At 43.9% G+C, this 14,693-nt stretch overlaps 1 protein-coding gene across 1 annotated transcript in view; it reads right to left on the bottom strand.

The window, feature by feature from the left end:
• Window positions 1-14,693, bottom strand: part of TMEM67 (transmembrane protein 67) — a 4,866,727-nt gene that overhangs the window by 3,570,532 nt on the left and 1,281,502 nt on the right. The gene's annotated exons all lie outside the window — the stretch shown is intronic.

The raw sequence follows: 14,693 nt of genomic DNA, 5'->3' as shown, positions 1-14,693 counted from the left end.
GCTATCTGAAAACGTTGGTAGGAGGTTACCCATTGCCATACTCTCAGGGCCTCTCAACACAGGAGGTAAGATCTGGTTCCTCCTTGTTTATGTACCATACAACTGACATGTCTGTCTGGATTGCAATATTTCCCAGTGGAAGAGAGTCCTGGAATACTTGTAATGCTAAAAGTAAAACTCTCATCTCTAGGACATTGATGTGCAAGTGGGCCTCATGATCCTGCCAGGTGCCTTGGACTGTCTTTCCCAGATAATGCCCTCCACACCCTATCTGAGAGGTGTCCGTGGTCACTGTAGCCACTGGTTGGGGGAGTACAAACGGTCGACCTAGACTCATCTGATGTGAAGGATCCACACAGTCTACCAGTTTTTGTTATGCCTCGAGCCACACATCACTGTGTATGTTTAATTATTGCTAGATTGATTATTGCTAGATCTGACATGCCACTACCTCACTACATGCTGTTAATATTGCAACAATACAATATGCTTAAGAGCAGGCCTTGCTCACTAATTACTGGTATTACTGAACTTTTGTTAACCTATAAGTTGTTTATCAGCTTAAAAGATGTTTACCAGAATATGGGGATTTCAAGGAGGAACTATATCACAAGTTTGTGAGCTAACTGTTCTTTGGAAAAGGGAAGTAAGGCATAAGACCAGACATTACGAGACTTGTTTATAACTTAGGAAATGATTTGTAATTTTCTAAAATATTCCATCAACTCATGATGATCTTGTAATGTCATATTTTCTACAATATTCCATCAACTCATGATGAGCTTGTGATCAATATGTCATTAGTTGAACCTATTGACCCTGTTGTTTATTCAAGACTATAAAAAGCTCAAAGGCTAAAATGGAAATCATCATCATCCGGATTTGATCACAGCACCAGCCTGAACTGAGCTTAGAGCCATTTTGCCAGTATCGGCCTTGCCTTGACTGAACAGATAGCTGCACTGGATAGGATTGAAGTCTCCCTATCAGTGGCAAAGATTACTTTGTTTATGCATATGCTTGTAAGTACATGATCTATTAGTTTTTCTGTTTATTTAGTAAGTCTTTGTTTAATAAATTGTTAAGTTTGAGCCTTGGTGTCTTGTGTCATTTCTAATCCTGTATTAACCTCAGACTTTAAAGTAACGGACTAGTTCACCTGAGTGGAGTAAAGCCACCAATGAAGACACTTCTTGCAAGTTTCTGTTATGATTATTTTGTGAGACATTGGCAGATCTTGCAATGACCACTGAGTGGATAGCAACCACCGAAGAATTCTCATGTGCAGACGTGCTAGGGGGATCAAAATTATCACTGTTGCCATGATTCCTAGGACTTTTAGAACCATCTTTGCTTGAGCTTTCTTCCTTCTTAAAAGGTATGTCACCTGATGTCTTAGAACTTGGATCCTTTCTGGAGGAAGTCTGACTCTCATTTTTTGTTGAATTTAATTCTGCCCCTATGAATACCATATCCTGAGAAGGCACTAAGGCAGATTTTTCATAATTTATTGTAATCCCTAGTTGAGAGCAGAGTTGCAATGTTGTGACTCTTGATTTTATTAGCAGATGCCTGGTAGCAGCCAGCCGTCTGAGTAAGGAAACACCCGGAATCCCAGATGTCTCAAGTGAGCCGCTACTACTGCCACACATTTGGTGAACACTGTGGGGGCTGTAGTGAGGCCAAAGAGCAGAGATTGAAATTGATAGTGACTGGCTCCAAACCGAAAGCATAGGTGCCTACTGGAACAGCTGTCCATGTGGTAGTACGTATCCTGGAGATCTACAGAGCACATCCAATCGTCTTGTCCCAGAAATGGGAGTATTGACTGCAGTGTTACCGTCCAGAACTTGGGTCTTTTTTTACTGATTTGTTTAGAATGCTGAGATACAGAATAAGTCTTCAGTCCCATTTTCTTTGGAACTAAAAAGAATCTTGAGCAAGTTCTGGATCATATTTGGTCTGCGGGGACTCTCTGGATGACTATTTTGTCAAGCAACTTTTGAAATTCTAGGGTTGCTCATTCCTTTTGACTGGGTGGAATGTCCAGAACCTTTTTTATCTTGGGAATGGGAAGGGAAATAGGGATGGTGTAACCTCTGGATATGATGCTTTGTACCCATTTGTCTTTTGTTACTTGTTGCCTCGCTTCTGGGTACAAGAATAGGCAACTCCCGACGGTCTTCAGAGCTGGAGGGATGGACCTCCATTCAGGAGCACTGAAAGAGGCTACTAAAGAAAGAATGTCTGTCGCCCTGATTCTGTGGGCCCCCTCTGCCATGTGGTCAGCATCTTCCATTATTACTTCTCCCTCTGCCTCTGGGAGAAGTTTCACTGCGTGTGTCCTGAAAATCTCTCTCTGATTTCCTGAACCACATTTTACCACTACCACTTTGACCTTTGGGATAAGGTCTAGTAGGCATGGAAAAACGGATTCCTATGGTAGACGGAGTCTTACCTTCATGTTCACACCTGGTATGTCCTTCACTTTAGGCCTGAATAAGGAAGAGCCGTTGAACGGAGCAGTTACAAAGGAAGATTTAAAGGGCTCCACAAAGTCACACAAGCGCATCCAAGAATGTCTCCTTAGAGAAATTCCAGAACCTGCTGCTCTACTCGCCCCATCTGCTGTATATGAGATCAGTCTCATGGAGGCATTGACAAGTGAATTTAAGGTAGAGAGCTGAGAGGATGCATTGCCCGCAACCCCCTCAGCTAACGGACCTTGGAGAGTATCTCCTTGTTCTTTCAGGAGATCCCTCTGCAGTCTTGTAAAATGAGTGAGGTAGTTCAGCTATCTGAGGGAAAAAGCAGCTGAAGAAAAAATATGCTTTCCATACCTGTCCATAGTCAGAGACTTGTTGTTTGGGGGATCCTTGTTCGGGGGATGGACAGAAGATGATGCCTCAGAGTTCCTTCATGGTGGCTGCCACCACAACCATAGCATCTACTGGGACTCCCTTAGTTAGAAAAGCCTTGTCTAAGGGGGAATTAATAAATTTGTTTGTCCCCTAGGAACAGGTTCCACTGAATCTGGTGACTCCCACACCTTCCAAGAAATTAGGTCCATGAGTTCATCTAAAGGTGGAGACGCCCAAGAAGTGGAAGGGTGAGATCCAAAAGCCTTCAGGTATATGGACTCCTCTGTGGAATGGCTGGTGGACTTCCAGCCACCTCTCTGCTTTAGCATTTCCAGGATGTCTTCAAAGGAGACATCATCAGGAGGCGACCATGGGGACCCTTCAGCTTCATCAAGGTCTGTATCAGAAGTGACAGACTCCTCTGGGAAGTCTAACTGCTTCCTTTTGCATAGTCTCTTCCGAGGGACCTCCTCAAAAGGGTACTATGGAGAGGTTTTGGAAGAGTGGGGGTTGCCCTGTGGGGCATCTTGAAACCTAGGATCTCTACATCCCTGTGGATGCAAGGGTATAGAGGCAGATACTGAAGTTTATGGGGTAGAAAGTCTGGACATGAATGTGGAGCTGTCTGTGGAGACAGCACTTTCATCACATCGAAAGGTCCCAGTCCTTGATCACAGGATATCCCTGGATCTGAAGAAGCAGACGGATCCCCGGAACCAAAGGCATTGGACCAACGGCTGAGGTAGGACGCGAGCTCAGCCGAGCCGAAGCCTCAAGAGGCAAAGGGGATCTGACAATTGCCTGATCCGACTCGCCCACTCCCAGACCCGTCTGGAGAACGTTGGCTCCTAGACTACTCCTCCAGCTCCAATGGAGCCGAGGATGTCAGAGCCATAGTCGGATCCATAGAACCTGCAGTAGGTCTCGGATCTGAGAGTTCCACTAAGACCAGCTCTGGATCTTCTGACTCCGAAACCAGGAGTTGGATCAGAGGAGGAATTGGAGCATAACAGGTGGCTGTGGTAGGATCTGAAGCCCTTGGGGACGGATCCAACAATAACTTGGCCAGCGACAGTGTCTTCAATAGCTTCTGCACCACCCGAACAATGTCATCATCTGACAGACTCCTGGAAGACCGAGTCGAGGAGGTGGGAGATTTTGAACTTTGTAGGATTGGAAATCTGAATGTAGGGGAGCTCGGTCCAAGACCAGAGACCGGTTCCATAATTCAAACTCAACCAGCACCAAGCTAGAAGGTGTCAGAGCTGATGAAGATTTGTTAGATAGATAATCTTTGGATCTGAGAAGGATAGTTTTGGCAACTTTTGTCTCGGCTCCAATAAAATGGAAGAGGAAGACCTCTTTCGGGATTTGTCAGACTTTGAGGAGGGAGACTTGTCAGATTTGGATGAACCCAGACCTTCTTCCAAGGCCTCTGAGAAGGGTTTTTTAAAAATTCCTTTCAATATTAATTTGTTTTTCCTCTCCAGGAGTGCTCTGTAATTCAAAGCATGACAAACAGAGCATGACTCCTGGAGATGGACGGCCCAAAGACAATAAACACAAAGTGTGTGTTTATCACTCAGGGGCATTTTCTTTTCACAATCGTCACCTTTTTTTGATAACTACTGGTTTTGACTCCTTGCCAAAAAATGAGGAAGAAACTACAGGAAAGAAACAAAATAGATTTTTTTTTTTTATTAGAACTAAAGTTAGACCCTCTAAATTAAATGGGTCAAGCTATAGCGAGAAGCGGCACAGCCCTCTAACTTAAACAGGTTATGACCAAGACAAAACAAAAATAGTTAAACAAAGCCCTCTAACTTAAATGGACTAAGTTACAGTTCTTTAACTTAAATGAACTGTATCTAAACTATGAGAAGAAAAACTATCAAGAAAAAATAGAATTGAAAAAGGGAATAACAGTAGGGTTAAAAGCCCTCTAAACAGTAAAAAGGGTTAGGAAGGGGACAACAAGGCCTAATGAAAGACAATGGCCAATTGCAAAACACAATAGTGGCAAGAATTACTTATCTAGATATACAAACAATTTAAGGTAAACATCAGGGACAAAATACACAACTTTTATAAGTCAAGCAAGGTAAAGAAAGATAATACTTAGCCAGAGCTAGCAGATGAACATCTGATCTTGTTTAGCAGCAAATGAGATCTGGAGAGGTTTCTGGAGCATGCTGGGATAGGGATTTTGGCCACAAGCTGGCAGAGAGCCTCGAGCTTGAAAATAAAGGCAGAGACGGATCCGAGGGTCAGATCTGAACCTAACCTAGTAAGAATGAAGGAGAGCTAGGACAACATCACATTAAAAAGTTTTCCCCTAGCAAATAAATGAGTGCTTGCAGAAGCAGCTGTGCATGTCGTTCTCATGTCTACATGTAGACAATCTGACAAACAGCAATAAAAACAGAATGGGTCTTTCAGTGGCCTTCTTTTGATGGCTAGGAGATGATTTTTTTCTGAAAGCATTCAAATGTTTTCCCAGTCTGGGAGAGTAATAAAGATAAGACAAAACCAGATATCACTTAGAAGCACAGGCTGTACCATGTGTCTTAGAATGGATAACCTTCCTTTTAGGTTAATCCAAGTCTATCAGTGTGGTTGTCAGTCTTGGACAATTGTTCCTATTAAAAGGGTAACCACTTCAAAACTTGAAGATGTACATAGTTTTTGTGTGTTAATACTAAGTTAATAGGTTTTAGGGGTATATTGGGGGGGTGTTTGGTTTTTGAGGGGTTTCACTAAAACAAAACATTTTGTAAGATGTGACATAGGCTCAAATGGATATGACAAAAAAAAGTTATGTACTTACCATAATGTTCTGTGTTGTCCATTTTCATTCTTCCTCAACTGATGGGTTTGCATCCAACCAGTCAGACCTGACTCTGCTGTTGCAAAAGCTTGTGGCAATCCAGAACCCTCGAGCTTCTCCCTTACCCAGAAAGCACCCACCGCAATTATCTCAGACCTTGTTTCCTGGCTATATTAAAATAAATAATTCTTATACAAATAGACATAAATGTAATCATAGGAAAAAAGCTACAAAAAACTATATCTTTATCATGGTTGGAGTATTCAATTTTTTAATAAGTATATTCAATCACTCTTCCAGAAAAAACACAAGGATGGGGGTTGGTGGGTGGGAAATTGAGGAAGAAAGAAAATGGACAACGCAGATGGAACGTTAATGCTAAGTACATAACTTCTTCATCTGATGTTGTCCATTTTCATTCTGTCCTCAACTGATGGGACAGAGTCCCCAGCTATGTAAATCCCTAGGTGGACTCAAGGAAGGCTATTTCTAAGCACCACTGAGCCAAATTATGCCCTACCTCTGGATATCAAATCCAATTTGTAAGGAGTGATAAAGGTATGGGGAAGCTCAAGTTACTGATGCACATATTTCTTCCATGGAAAAAATTGAAAGAAAAACAAAGGAAGTTATTAAGGACCTGGTTGGATGAGTGTGTATCTGCTTTGGTAAAGGAATATCCAAGTTTGTTGTAAATAAAAGAGATGCAGCCAGTAAGTCATCTAGCTAGAGTAACTTTGGACACTGGTTTCCCAGTTTCACATCCACAAATGAAACAAAGTACAGTTGTGTACACATAACATAAATGTAGATGTTCGAGTGTATTCACTGTTACAGTCATTACATTTGGGTTATCTGTTTGCAGGTAGCCCTCAGTCAGCCTGATTAACAAAGTCTTGGGTCCTGCATCAGCTGCTGTCCCTTCTCCCATGACGTCAGATCGTCAGGGGTATAAAACATGCAGCCAACACCATTACATCAGTTTTTCTTGCCCCAGATGTCAGGTGCCCCCCCTAATGGGAAGCAAATAAATATAAAAGTACAATGATATACCTCAAACAAAAAAGCAAACACACCAAAAAGGCTTTTAAGCATAGTAAAGGAAAGTAGAGGTATAGCCAAAAGATGTTAGGGGGCTGGAGGGAGGGAAACCAGGACAGCAACAGTGAATACACTCTAACATCTACATTTATTATAAGTGTACACAACTATACTATGTTCTTCGTGTTTCACTGTTGCAGTCATTACATTTGGGTAGATTCCCAAAGCTATGGTTGGGAGGAGGAATTTAGATAGCATTAGGACCAGCTATAAGGCCCTGCAAGACTGCAGTGGCAAAGCCAGCTCTGGATTTAGAGAATTGGCAAATGATAATGCTTGGTGAAAGTATGTACAGAACACTCCAGGTAGCAGCTTCTAGGATGTCCCTGGTAGGGACGCCTCTGAGAAAGGATATAGAGGTAGATGCAGCCCTGGTGGAGTGAGGTCCGATCCCCTGGGGGATAGGTTTTCCATGGTGCTTATAGCAGAAAGGAATGCAATGGCCTATCCATTTAGAAATGGTTGGCTTTGAAATAGCCTTCCCCTCTGCCCCTGCAGCAAATGCCACCAGCAGTTGTTCAGATTTCCTTTGAGGTTTAGTCCTGTCCAAGTAGAATCTAAGTTGTCTGTGCACATCTAAGGAATGTAGTATCCGTTCCCCTTTGTTCTATGGATTGGGAAAGAAGGTTGGCAAATGAATGGACTGATTAAGAGCCACACTGGATAACACCTTGGGCATGAAGGCTGGATTGGTTCTGAGGGACACCCTGTCCGCATGAAAGTTGATGAAAGGTTCCACTGCCATAAGGGCCTGTAATTCAGATACCCTTCTAGCTGAAGTGATTGCTAAAAGGAAAGCTGTTTTCCAACAAAGAAATCTTAAGTCTGCAGTAGCAGCTGGCTCAAAAGGAGGTAGAGTGAGTTTCTCCAAAACAAAGTTAAGGTCCCATGCTGGGGTTGGAGCTCTCCTGGGTGGTCTCAAATTTTTGGCCCCTCTGAGGAACTGCTTGATCAGTGGATGAGAGAAGAAGGGAGGTTCTGTGTTATAATGAGCTGAAATGGCTAAGGCATGGATTTTAATGGAGGAAAAAGACAGGCCCTTGTGAAGCATCTCAGTTAAATATTGTAAAATCTGAAGTAAATTGGGCACTGCTGTGCTCATCCCTTGAGATTGGTTCCAGGCACAAAATCTTTTCCATTTTTCAGCATAAGCTTTTCTAGTACTAGGCCTCCTTGCCTCTAAAATGATATCCATCACAGGTTTACTGAGGGATGGTAAAGGAGAAATTATGTAATTAGCCAGGCTGCAAGGTTCAGTGTTAGAAGCTGATGGTGCAGAATCTGGTTCTCCTGCTGAGACAACAGGAAAGGAGTCTAAGGCAGGTGACATGGGGATAACCATGACACACTGAGCAGGAGGGGGTACCAGTGTTGGCGTGGCCAGTCTGGAGCAATCAAAATCATCCTTGGTTTGTTTTGTTTGATTTTTAGTAGTACTTTGTAGAGCAGAGGCAGAGGGGAGAAGGCATAGACTGATAGGTTTTTCCAGCTGAAGGACAGAGCATCCACTTTCTAGGCTTGTTTGTGGGGAGTCCTTGTGCAAAATTTGTCCAATTGGTAGTTCTGGGGAGAGGCAAACAGATCTATATCTGGGATCCCCCATTTGCTTGTCAACATGTTGAAAATCCTTGGTTCTAGTTTCCACTCGTGTGGGTCCATGAGGTTTCTGCTTAGTCCATCTGCCAGTGTATTTAATTTTCCTGGCAGGAATTGAGCTTGTAGGTGCACTTGGTAGCTCAAGGCTGTGCTCCACAATGCCATGGCTAGTCTGCAGAGGGGGTAAGAATGTGTACCCCCTGCTTGTTTATGTACCACATAACAGTGGTGTTGTCCATCTTTACCATTAGTTGTCCTGGAAGAATGTGGCCCTTGAAGGCTGTCAGAGCATTCTGTACAGCTAACATTTCTTTTTGATTGATATGCAGGTGCATTTGACTTGGGTTCCATTTGCCCTGAATGCACTTTCCTGCCAAGTGAACCTCCCACGCATAGTCTGATGCGTCTGTTGTTAGGGTTTGGGTGGCAGGGAGTGGTGTGAAAGTTAGTCCCTTGTTCTGGTGGCAGGCCTCTGCCCACCAAAGGAACTCTAGGTGTAGGCAGGGTACGACAGGAATCATTGCTTCTAGATCCTGAGAATGTTGACACCATAGGCTTTTTAGATACCACTGTAGTTTCCTCATATGCAGTCTTGCATATAGAATTAGAAGAATGCAGGAGGCCATGAACCCCAATGCTTGCAGTATTTGTCTTGCAGATAGCAGGGTTTTTGTGGCCACTTGTTTGAAGTAGATTATCAAATGAATTTGTTTCTCTGGCGTGAGGTAAGCCATCTGGGAAGTTGTATTCAAGCTTGCTCCCAGGAATATAATTTGTTGATAGGGTACCAGGTGTGATTTCTTTTCATTTATGGTGTACCCCAGACAAGTTAGAACCCTTTGAACAAAGGCCAGATGATTCAAAAATATGTCCTGGCTTTCTGCCTGAATTAGACAATCATCCAGGTATGGGTATATTTGAATATTTCTTTGCCTGCAAAATGCAATAACTGGAGCTAGGCACTTTGGCTTATCTACTGCGCCCAGGGTATTCACAAAGGGCAGTGCAGAGAACTGACAGTGTGTGCAGCCTGCTTTGAAGCGTAGGTATCTTCTGCAAGATTCCCTGATTGGGATGTGCAGGTATGCTTTATTTTATTTTTATTTTATTTAACATTTTGTTGACTGGGAAAGTCCGACTAGGTTCCACAGATCCTGTTTTCAGCGGAGGCCCAGGGAGAAATGCTCCAGACGCATGTCTTTAGAATGTGGGAGGAAACCGGAGTACCCGGAGGAAACACACGCGAATGCAGGGAGAACATGCAAACTCCGCACAGAAGGCACCCCGGCTGAGAATCGAACCAGAGAACCTCTTGCTGTGAGGCGACAGCATTAACCGCTGCACCACTGCGCCGCCCACTTCTTTTAAATCTAGTGTTGCCAACCAGACATCTTTGCCTAGCATAGGAAGTAAGTGGTGAAGAGTCAGCATCTTGAATTTTGGAATCTCCAAAAAGGTGTTTAGAGCAGACAGGTTCAGGATAGGATGCCATGAATCGTCTTTTCTGGGTACCAGGAAAAGTCTCGAGTAGAAACCTTGTCCCTTTTCCTCTTCTGGTACCAGATGAATAGCCCCCATGCTTAAGAGAGAAAGTACTTGTTTTCTAGGCCTCTGCCCACCAATTTGGGGGTAGGTCCGGCCACCCGCGTGGCGTTGGCAACGTGTGGAAGCAAAATCTGTATCCCTGGGACACTATATTTAAAATCCATTTGTCCTGGGTAATGAGTTGCCAATTCTTTCCATGAACAGCAATCTTTCCCCCCAAAGGGGCAGTCAGTTGATAAGTGCTTGGAAATTTTAAAAGGAAGTCATTTAGACAGTTTACCATAGGGGGGAGTCTTATTACTCCCAGATTTGGAAGTGGAGGCCCCCCCACTGCTTAGTCCTGTGTGTCCCCTGGGACTGAAACCTGGGGTTTTTGCTGTGTCTGGGTTTGGATTGAGAAGACCTGGAAGGGGCTGGAAAGGACCAATTCTTAGAGGGCCAGTGCCTACTAAATCTAGGAGGCTGAATTGTAAGACATCTTTAACAGTCTGCATAGATTTAGCTTTATCTTCCATCTTTTTAAGAACTACCTCAGCCTTGTTGCCAAACAGGTGGTCCTGATTTAAGGGAGCATCCAACAATTTAGCTTTAACATGATCAGGCAAAGATTGCTCCTTAAGCCAAGCATGCCTTCTGAGCACACACCCAGTAACAGCAGCCCTGCAAGAGGCCTCTAATGAATCAAAACCACACTGCAAAGTACGTTTTCCAACTTGTTCAGCAGAATGCATTAAATCCTGTAATTCTTTATTTTCCACAGAGTCAGGAATCAACATCATTTTCTGTTTAAGCAGTCCAATAATGTTGCTGATACTTTAACATATGAAACTGGCAGTTTAAAGCCCTAATGACCAAGGTTGCAGAAGTGTAAACCTTCTTGCCCCATCTATCCAGCGCCCTGGAGTCTCTATCAGAAGGGGTAGGATTTTTAGCAGTAGAAGCCTTAATGCCCCTTGGGCCCCTGTGAAATAGTCTCTGGATCTGCAACAGGATTTTTAAAAAGGAACTTGTGGGACTCAGGGACCCTGTAGTATCTGTCAGGTTTTCTGGGAGCAGGAGAAAGGAATCAGGGGCCAAACTAGATTCCGAAAAGGCATCATCAACAATGTCTAGTACAGGAGGAATAGCTAAAGGCCAATGCTGAGGTAGGAGAAGGAAATCCCTAAGCCTCTTTTTTGAATCAGAAAAATCCTGGCTTTCCCAGTGGAAATGCTCCCTTAGAGTATGCAAGGTTTCCCCAAAAGAAAAATCCTAAGGAGGGGAAGCAGAGGGAATGGAATCCTCTGCATCAGAATCCTCATAAGTAGGTATGGACAAATCCAGGTCATTAGAAGAGTCAGAAGAAACAGAATCCTGATCAGAAGATTCATAATCAACTTCAGTCCTAGGCCTCTTAGAAGTGGGGGGGGGGGGGGTTGGCTACCCATGATTAGTGTTATTAAATCTTCAGCCATTCTTATCATTTGTTTTTTAGGCTCAGAGGCCTGAGCATGTGGTCTGGGCATTGGGTTTTTTAGGCATGGTTCGAGATTTAGGCCTAAGTAAAGAAGGAGGCATTGGTTTAATATGCAAGTCCATAGGCCTGAATACACTCTCAGAAGCCGGTGCCTGCACAGCGGCTCCAGACCCATCCAAGTAGAGACATCCGCGGGTTCCATAGTTGAAGCATCTCGCGGCATACCGGACTCCAAATGGGTCTCAGTAGAGGTTTGCGAATCAGAAGTAGCGGGTATCAGGGGCTGTGAAAGTGCCTCACTGAGTACCGGCGAACTGGCTTAGGAGAAGCATCGTCGGCAGTTTTGGACCTCGGCGGCCTGTCTTTATCTTTGCGTTTTTTTTGGAATCCCGGTAGTCGGATGGCTAACAGATGACATTTCTGGATAATTAACCCGAGAAAAGAAATATTTAGAGGCGAAAATATACAGATGACGGATAGTGCACTGATTAAATAAAGCACAAAAACTGACAGCAAGGTACGTCGTTGTCAGGGCCTAGGCAAGGAATACAGTACGGATGAAAATCTTTATGAGGTATTTGCTTTCCACAAGTAATGCAATTATTAACTTTTACGGACATCGGTAAGGAGCAAGAAAACTTTTCCCCAACAGGGTACTTAGCTTTAGTTGAAGGCTTTGATTCTGAAACTCGAAAATGAAAATTTCAGGAGTCGGCCGACCGGCACTTGCGAACTACTTCTGCTTCGGGCACTGCACGGCAAGAAAGACTGATGTAATGGCGTTGGCTGCATGTTTTACACCCCTGACAATCTAACATCATGGAAAAAGGGACAGCAACCGATGCAGGACCCAAGACTTATTTAATCAGGCTGACTGAGGTCTACCTGCAAGTAGATAACCCAAATGTAATGACTGTAACAGTGAAACACGAAGAACATCTGATCCATAGTTCTGATGTAATTTATTCTATGTAAACAGAACCCAGTTGTCTATGAAACATCCAATAAATTTAACATTCTCACCTCTGAGTAATTTGGAAAGAAAAATGGCAAAGTGATGGACTGGTTAATATGGGACTCAAACTATTTTTGGCACAAAGGATGCATTAGTTCGTAATGTAACCCTATTTTTAAGGAACGTTTACATACGGGGGCTTTACGGACAAGGCTTGAAACTTGTCTTGAAGAAGTAATGGCCAATAAAATAAAGTTTTCCAAGAAAGAAATTTAAGATCACAGTCATATGCAGCCTCAAAGGGTGGATGGACTAAGACTTGCAGTACCAGATGTAGATCCCATGGAGGAGTAGGATCTTTAAACAGAGGTCTTAAAAGGAGTGTGCCTCGCAAAAAAGTTTTACAAAGTTTATGAGAAGCGAGTGAGGAACCAAGAGTCAAGACATCAAGGATGCTATGAATTGGGGGAGAAAATGGTACTATAGAGCACCCAGTGTCCAAAACTTTTCCATTTACTGGAATAAAGTTTCCTTGTAAATGGTTTAAGGAAAGATAAAATGTGACGAACAGGAGACGAGAGCATAGGTTGTCTGGCTATTATTGGAAATGGAGAAACCAAGCCATCAGCTTGAGATTGGGAAGGCTTTGGATGAATTATGTCTGTCAGGAGAGACAACAGGTCTGGAGCTGGGTCTAGAATCCAGGGTTGATGAATTAGATGAGGCTGTAGGAAGGGGGATCAAAACTGTTGAGGCTAATAAGGTGCAATGAGGATGATTTTGTTCTTCAACCTGGCAGCTCTCTGCAGGAAGTTTGAAATCAAAGGAATTAGGGGATTAGCATAAAACAGACTGGGGGGGGGCAATCATGGATAAAAGCATCCCTCTGTGATTCCTGTGGGGGGGATTAGGGGAAAAGTAATTGCTGCACTTGTTCAGGTGAGATGTGAAGAGACTGCAGCAAGGCTGGCCCCACTTTTGGAAAATCAATTCCACCACATTCTTGTTGAGGGACCACTTGTGAGGTAGTAGGATGCATCTGCTCAGTCTGTCCTCTACTACGTTGGACTTCTCTGGAATATGTGTTGTTATAAGAAAGCGGTTGGAAGAGATCACCCATTGCCAAACTCTGAGTGCTTCTCGACAAAGGGGGTAAAATCTAGTGCCCCCTTGTTTGTTGATGTACCAAACCACTGACATGTTGCCTGTTTGAATAGCAATCATTCCTGAAGGGACAGCATTTTGAACCTGCAATGCTAAGAGCACTAATATGCTAGGACACTAATATGCAAACTGGCCGCTTCAGGGGACCATGTGCCCTGGATGGTCTTTCCCAAGTAATGCCCACCCACCTCAGCTGGGAAGCATCCATAGTCACAACAGCTTGGAGCTGACAGGGGGCAAATAAATGGCCCTGTAGAACTATTACTGACTGCATCCATCACATTAGATCCCTCTTGCATATACTGGTGATTCGTATTGGAGCAGATAAAGGAAGATGAATTATTGACCACTGCGAGGCCAGCATCCACTGAAGAATTCTCATATGAAATCTGGCCAAGGATAGTAATGTTATCGCTGCCACTATTGAACTCAAAACTTTAAGGACCAAGAGGGCTGAGATTCTGGTACTGCATACTACCTTTCGCACTTGTGATCTTATTGTCTTGAACTCTGGAGATGGGAAGTGAGGCCATGCTCAATTTTCTATCGAGCAGACTTTGGCTTGGTTCTAGATAAGACTTTTTGTAGTTTATGGTTATTCCTAGTAGGCAGAGGCTCCAAGAAGGTAGGCATGGTCTGAGTCAAGTGTGCAGACAGGGCTCTTTCCATGGCTGCAAAGGCAGACCACCCAGGCGAGGGATAGGATCCTGGATCCGAAATAGCAAGTCTCTGATGTACGATCCTACCCTGCCCCGAGGACAGTCCACCAGAGGCTGAAGTAAGAAGTGATCAGACCAATGCCGAGGTGTAGAGATGGCTCCGAAACCCTCAGAGTCAAATGAAGCACCTTGGACCCGACAGGGCAGAACTGGCTCCAAGAGCTCTCCTGATCCAGTTGAACCAAACAGCTCACAGCAAGCCTTGGCTCTGAGGATAAAGGTATTCTCAGATCCGAAGCTGATGGGCCTGGGTGACTTGCATCCAAGTGCTCAGAGACCTTGAAAGGAGTCACAGGAGGAACTGACAAAGGTGGAGTAGTGGACGTATGGATCTCCTGACTCAATGGGGTAGGAGCCAAAAGGATAACTGCCTGGCTCTGTGCTTAGAGAATTCTTCTTACTAACCTCTCTATATCCTCTTCCATAAGGCTTCTGGAAGAGCGAGTGGATATCCCTAAAGGAGATTTTG

The sequence above is a fragment of the Protopterus annectens genome, chromosome 3.part1, assembly GCF_019279795.1.
Source record: "Protopterus annectens isolate FY-2018-M chromosome 3.part1, PAN1.0, whole genome shotgun sequence".
In the NCBI taxonomy this organism is placed as follows: Eukaryota; Metazoa; Chordata; order Ceratodontiformes; family Protopteridae; genus Protopterus; species Protopterus annectens.
The sequence above is the reverse complement of the archived record's forward strand: the minus strand, read 5'-3'. Positions and strand labels throughout refer to the sequence as shown.